The sequence below is a fragment of the Penaeus japonicus genome, unplaced genomic scaffold (genome assembly GCF_977035675.1).
Source record: "Penaeus japonicus unplaced genomic scaffold, GWHDUDI00000001_assembly GWHDUDI00000030, whole genome shotgun sequence".
NCBI classification, from domain to species: Eukaryota; Metazoa; Arthropoda; class Malacostraca; order Decapoda; family Penaeidae; genus Penaeus; species Penaeus japonicus.
Window position 1 is genome coordinate 31,738,733 of NW_028234432.1, and position 7,500 is coordinate 31,746,232.

The 7,500-nt window shown below is 35.1% G+C and overlaps 1 protein-coding gene across 4 annotated transcripts in view; it reads right to left on the reverse strand.

The window, feature by feature from the left end:
* tamo (PUB and ZnF_RBZ domain-containing protein tamozhennic) overlaps positions 1-7,500 on the reverse strand; it is a 21,937-nt gene that overhangs the window by 13,988 nt on the left and 449 nt on the right. For 2 of the 4 annotated variants that reach the window (XM_086555275.1, XM_043025589.2), the window contains exon 1: positions 7,477-7,500. This exon is cut by the window's right edge. The exons of the other annotated variants lie outside the window; for them this stretch is intronic. The gene's annotated coding sequence lies outside the window, so the exon portion shown is untranslated. The remainder of the gene's footprint in view (positions 1-7,476) is intronic. 4 annotated transcript variants of the gene reach the window in all.

The window sequence follows — 7,500 nt, forward strand, 5'->3', positions numbered from 1 at the left end:
TTTTCCCCTTCCCAGATGAAATATCTTTCTTAATCAATATCTTGTTAACCATTATTTACCTTTATATGACTTATAAACTATCTTTGTTTTTGTATTCTATCGTCTCAAAAAGTAATTTCATAATATATGATAATGTCTTGACAAGACATCATTATTATAGAAAATATGAGAAAAAGTTAATATGCATTATGTATCATAATCTAAATATGATCAAATACAGTTATTTTGAAGATGCTGACAGAATGGTTCTGATATCCTAAAGATGACCTTCATAATGATAAGGTGTTCAAGATAACTTTGGTGCAATAAAGGCATCCATTACATTGTGTAATCTATTTTTAACCTTCCACTCAATCTTATGATTCAGACATACCTCACAGACTTTACTTTCCTTTAACCCATTAACGAGATGGAAGTATCAGAATATTCCCCAAATAACAGATCACATCCTATCATATCATGAAGTTTCCTGGTATATACACATTGTAACTCACACCTATTCTAAAATTGGCAGAAAGACTTCTCAAGGGTAATCAAAGGAGTTCCCCATTGTCTGATGGATGTAATCCCCCTTTTTGAGGGTACCTTTTCCATATTTGCTTGCAAGTAGCTAATGCATTTTTTGCATATGAGAGTGTTAGTCACAAAAAAACATACATATTTTCCCATACAAAAAATGTAATAAATAAATAACTGGTCTAAAAAGTGACTGCATCATATACGTCAGTAAGACACTGGTGGAAGTTTAAGACAGTTATGATTGTCACAGAAAAGACTTGAAATTTAGGGTAACGTCATTGAAAAGTGGTTTATAACCCATTCACAATGGAACGTATTTTCACCTACTCCCACTTACGCCTGTAAGATAACAAACATGAGACATTTCGTGCTGGAGTGTTTTCTCATTGCGTGGGGCCGCGCAGAACCTCTCAGAGTGGTTTTCACCCACACTATTCATATAGTTTTCATGAATGCGTCTACAATGTAAAGGCACGTAAAAATATTGCCATATTTAGAGGAGTTATTTTAGTAAAAAAAAAAAAAAAAATTACAATGAAGCCTTTCTAGCTTTATTTTATTGAATTTTGCTTATATTCTTCACTTCTATGAGAAAATGCCAATGGAAAGAGGAAGCAATCTCTTAGTGGAGTATCAAAAAACGAAAAGAAGAACAATATAAATAATAATACATGTACATGAGTATGTACATATACCTCATTATGTGATATGACGTGATATCACAAGTAATCTACAAATTAGAAGTAGTACTGCATTAGTAATTTTTTACATTATTTTATTTCTTGGCTAACCACATTTGATTTTACAATAGTTTTTCGATTCAGATCTTTTTATTCAACCGGTCAAGAAGCAGGAATTACCATGATGTCATCACTATAATGTAGTTTCCTGTGATGTCCTTTTTTTTTTTTTTTTTTTTACATTATATCTCATTTTATGATACTCAAACACCTAAACTAAAGTAACAGAGTCTAAGAAATTATGTAAAATGATTACATTTAAAGAACAATCAAGCGATCTATTGCTGACGTTTCAGCACATCGCAACTGCCCCTCCTGGAACTCGGAGTGAAAATATATATATATATATATGTGTATATATGTGTGTGTGTGTGTGTGTGTGTGTGTGTGTGTGTGTGTGTGTGTGTGTGTGTGTGTGTGTGTGTGTGTGTGTGTGTGTGTGTGTGTGTGTGTGTGTGTGTGTGTGTGTGTGTGTGTGTGTGTGTGTGTGTGTATATACACACACACAAACATATAAATGCATATATACATATAAATATAATAAATATACTATATATATATATATATATATATATATATATATATATATATATATATATATATATATATATATAGTAAGAGATTGATATATAGATATAGGTACAGATGTCCCTAGATCCTTTCATGATCACAGTATCAAAACAGCTGTAACTCTGTCCTTAGAAGCCCTCCCAATCACTGTATCTCCTTAGACATTCTAGATGGATTTTATTTCAGGCTTTATCAATGCTACAGTAGTCTAAAATTGTAGTATAGGATCCTTATCTGCTCATTATGTTTTTTTATACTTAGTGAAATAAAAGTATTACAGTTTTGTAGGTGGACAAAAAGCAACTTTTTCTTTTTTTTATCATATTTGTGTAGTTTCATAAATAAATGCAAGAGAAATAAGCATCCACAGCCAATATTACATGAGGAGATGGGGAAGAGGAAGAAAAGCTGTGTTTAGGACTGCAAGTGCCACTGCGAAGACAGCCAGATTGGCACAGGGATACACTGTAGACACTGGACATGGTCTGGGTCATTTTCCTCTTATTGTCATGTATGACACTCACGGCAGGCTAAAAATCTTGTGTCACATATGTCCATGATGGGTTAAAATAGGTTTAAAGGTAGTGGTTCATTTCCTTGATATATATCTTATTTTAATGCATGATATCATCTGATTTGACTAATATCAACATTAGTTTCCTGAGCAAACCCTTGCTTTCCGAGTTGGCAACCCCTTCCCAATCCAACAATTTGGGGGCCTGAGGGAAATTAGGGTTGGGTGGGTGTGGGGCCACACATCATATAAAATACAGTTCATGTAAAATATGTGCACTGTGTACTCAGCAATTGTGGTTGCTTCCGAAGCTAATAGCACTATAGCAAACAGGTTAACAAAACATCCTCCACATATATTGTAGCTGGGTATTTTGGCTGGTACCTTACTTGACAACATACCCCTTGGCCAATGTATATGAAGCACTGGAGCAAAACAAAATATGAATACTTCCTGACCTAACCTTTGTAGATAAAGTTATAAATGAAGTTATTCCTTTATTTACATTTGTCACCGTGAACTCCTGAATTTAACCTTGTCAAAACCACTATGGTAACATATAAATGCTCAAGATATGACAACCAGTAGCTAAAATAAAAATCAGTTGATTGTTTATCAGTGAAGAATGAAGATCAAATGAGTTGCTATTATTATTGTAAATCATGAATAATTTATAAATTACCATAGAAAGAAGTAGTCATGGATTTTATCAGTCTAGCCTGTTGTGTAGGTTTTATTCCTCAACTCCACCACTTCAACTGCACATTATCTAAATTATTTTCTATAAGGAGAGGTCAAGGTTGACAAAACTCACAGAGGAAAATTGTGACTCAGCTAGAGACAGTGCCTCAAATTTTCCTCTCACTCTTGCTTCATTGCAGTCTTCCTACTGGTAAGACTTATACCTTTCAATGAGTCTCTCTGTTTTTTTAAATCATTACTATTATGTTTAAGCCACCTGCCTGTGGTTCTACTAGAAGTAATAACTTTCCAAAGTCAGTCTGGGAATTTTTTATTTCTTACAGGCACTAATCTATATTTTTTGCTTCAAGTATTTCCGGTGATTTTCTATGAATCTGATGTTGTTCTCTGTCAAAAACAAATGGCTTGGTATTTGTTAAAGTCCTAATGCTAGGGTAGGGCATGAAATACATTTCAGGGAAAATCATGGGCTAAAATAGGCTGATATAGAATGAATATGGAATTAACCTGTTGCCGACGGGGGATAGATTTGCTTACACAGGCTCCAGGATGAATTTTATTTCTGATCGAGGCAGCTTCTGCAACATAATTTGATTTTTCCCACTCCCTTTTAGTCAGTCATTGTAGAGCTAGAGACATTTTTGTGTTTTGTTTTTTTGTGCGTTTTACTGTTTTTAGAAACTTATATCTGTCATATCACAGGCTCCATCAATTCTGCAGTTGACTAAAATTGTAGTTCAGGGTCCATATCAACTCTTTTTTTTGCTTTATACTCAATGTGATAGAAGTATTACTGTTTTAGGGGGGAACAAAAAGCAACTTTATTTTTTCGTATTTCTGTGCTGTCACGAACAAACACGAAACTTATAACCATCCAAAATGAAGAGGTAGGGAAGAGGAAGGAAACTTGTGCTTTTGACAGTGAGTGCCACAATAAAAGGCATCCCTACTGGCACAGGGGCACATTGTAGGCATTGGGCATGGTGTAAGTCACCTTCCTCCTCTCGTTCTGCCTGCACATCTTTCATCTGCGGTACTTTAGAGCAAGAGGTCGGCAACTTGCGATGTGCCATTCCTCTATAGAGATAGTGCTTGCCTGGGTGCCATTCAAGGCTCTCTCTCCTGCTGGTGCTAGAAGAAAGTGGTGCCATCTAGGTTTTGGAAGTGAGTTGAAACCCATTTTGCTTATTCTTGCCGGCATTGTTCCGTCTTTGTATGGCTGCAATGCCGGGGCTCTTGAACGCATAGGCCTAAATCAATTATACAATGGACGGCGCATGCCAGCACCCGGCGCTATGCATATTACATAATCGCCATCTGTGGACGGCGGCCGGCGGTATCGGGTTAACATATATCAAAAATAAAACATTACAAAACGCTTCATATCAGCCTATGAAACTCTATGGACGAGGCCGTCACCAATCAAAGTGTACAGACCAAACCGTCAACCTTCTAAAGGGAAATCTCCAGCTTTTGGCGAAACCTGTAGTGAGACATACAACAGATCCCATCTGACCCTCTAGCCAGAGTGTTCCACATCCCGGACCTTGTGGTCTTCACAAATTGCGTTTCAACTATGTAAGTAACCTAATGCCCTAACATACAGGGGAGCAGAACCCAAGTGGATAGAGGATATAGCCTTGTGGCAGCAAGTTCAAACTGAAATTTTAATATGTATGTTTCATCATATAATTTTCTGTCTGGGATTCTTTGATGTCAAATCTGCACCAAGTTCATTAAAGATAAATGATTGGCTCTTATATAACACCAATTTTCTTTTTAATTAGTCAAAAAAATATTTAAAATATGCCCAATATCCGACATAGCAGTCTAATCAAGACATATCTCGCAAGCGATCCAGACTGGAAACTTTGTTAAGTGCACAGACTAGATGTCAAAGATGAATTGTTTATGCACGGCCAAGAGGGCACCCAAGAGCAAAATGGCGCGGATAGAACAGATAATGAAGCAACGGACAAATGTACAGGCAAGCTATCAGACCACACACAACAAAGTTTCAAATCTGGAGAATAGGCCAAAAAAGGGGAGGGGGGAGGGGGAGGAGAAGTGAGTTAGTGGTGCCTTTCACACCTATTGTACAATAGGCATTAGAATGCAAGAAAAGCTGTTGAATTCAACACTGGTTTTACAATAAAATATTGCATGGTGTAATGCAAGTCGACTTTTTAAAGATTTACACAGACAGATAACTAAGTGACAGACAAATGTACTGGCAAGTTGCAAGACTGCACAAAAAAGTTTACAGTCTGGCAAGTGATTATCAAGAATAGAAGGATTGTGAAGCTACTAAAAAAATCCTGGTTGAGAAAATGCACTAGAACATTGTAAATAATTATATAACAAAATGTGAAAAAATAGTAGTAATGAGTTACACAACAGTGTATATGCATGTATATGTAAGTATATGTATGTGTGTATGTGTGTATATGTGTATATGTGTATGTGTGTATGTGTGTGAGTTTGTGTCCATACATATATATATATATTATATATATATATAATATATATATATATATATATATATATATATATATATATATATATATATATGTATATATACATATATTTTATATAATATATAATGTGTATACATATATATATATATATATATATATATATATATATATATATATATATATATATATATACATATATATATATATATATAATACTTTATATATATATAATATATATATATATACATATATATATGCACATATATATACATATATATATGCACATATATATACATATATATGCACATATATATACATATATATATACATATATATATATATATATACATACATATATTATACACATGATTTGTGTGTTTGTGTGTGTGTGTGTGTGTGTGTGTGTGTGTGTGTGTGTGTGTGTGTGTGTGTGTGTGTGTGTGTGTGTGTGTGTGTGTGTGTGTGTGTGTGTGTGTGTGTGTGTGTGTGTGTGTGTGTGTGTGTGTGTGTGTGTGTGTGTGTGTTTTGCACAGCCATAAGATAAAAGGAAAATAGTACATGTAGTTGATAGAATGAAAATTATATGACAATTTTCATTCAGAACACTTCCTCTGTGGTATGTAAACTAGCTTGTGTTATCACACAATTGCAAAAACTATCAATTCCATAGGAAAATGTTTTTCCTTCCAAGATTCTATATTTTATATATTAATTCCATATAAAAGTGACTTTCCTTTCATGATTATATATTTTGATCACTTTATTTCAAGAAATTAAACATTTCTAAAAAAAAAAAAAAATCATGATTCTTTAAAAAATAATTTTTAATAAACTGTGGATGTGCGTATTCGCTACCAGGTGATTTGACACTTCTTCAGCTGTCATTCATCGAGAAGCACCAGTGAGAATTGTTTGATCAGCATTGGGCAAAAATGGAAAAACAGGACATCAGTATCCATCTTGGTGTGATATCACAGCCCACCAATTGCCCCAAGTGTTGAAATTGTGCATTTTTGATGCACAATTATTATATTATATTGCATATTATTATGCAAGGTCTGTTCCTCTGGGGGTTCAGGGGTTTATCAAAATTGTGTTCTCTTCAATTTTATACCCATTCACGCCAGGGCTCTTCTGGCTCTGAGTGGTCGGAATGCCAGGATTTTCAAACATATAGGCCTAACACCTCGGGATTCATGGGCTCACTAGCCACGAGCCTGGGCTGTCCGCTCACTCACCCCGAGCACCAGCCTTGACCAAATATCTTGTCACCGGCGTCCAACCAAAAAACCACGAAATGTGTCAGCATGTCAGCCAGCTTGAATGGGCTAAAAGATGGTGCTTCGGCTCATAGATCTTATTCAATGGCAGATATGGCTGATTTTAAACAATTGAGTATTTTTTTTCTATGTCCTTTTATTGCACATTTATTACATTTAAGCCTGTTTTACCTGATAATTTCCCTGATATATTTCATATCCTCCCCTTACATCTGGACTTTAACAATTTCAGAAACAGTCATTTGTAATGGAAAGCAACATCAGATTCACTTAACCCAATAACGACGGTGCGTCACACTCGTGTGACAGCTAAATTCCTGATGCCTGGGTGTCATGCCAGTGTGACGATTACAATGCAATATTGCCAGTGTGATGATTACAATGCAATATTGCAATCACCCGGCATAGGGGTTTTCGCGTAGCGTGTGCCCCGTTGGGAAAGGGTTAATACACATCCAGAAGAATTGCAGACAAAATTTTAAATTGCGAAATTTGATGACTATATGAAACTGGAAATTTAGCTTGCCTTTAATCACAGACATGATGTCATGCCTCTAATACCACACACAAAAAAACAACCACAACTTTTAAATCAATAAGAACAAGAGGAATAACAACACAGCAAAGGCGGGAATAAAGACAAATAGACCACCAATATCTAGTATTCATCTCACCTTAAGTCAATATGGATTTCTTTA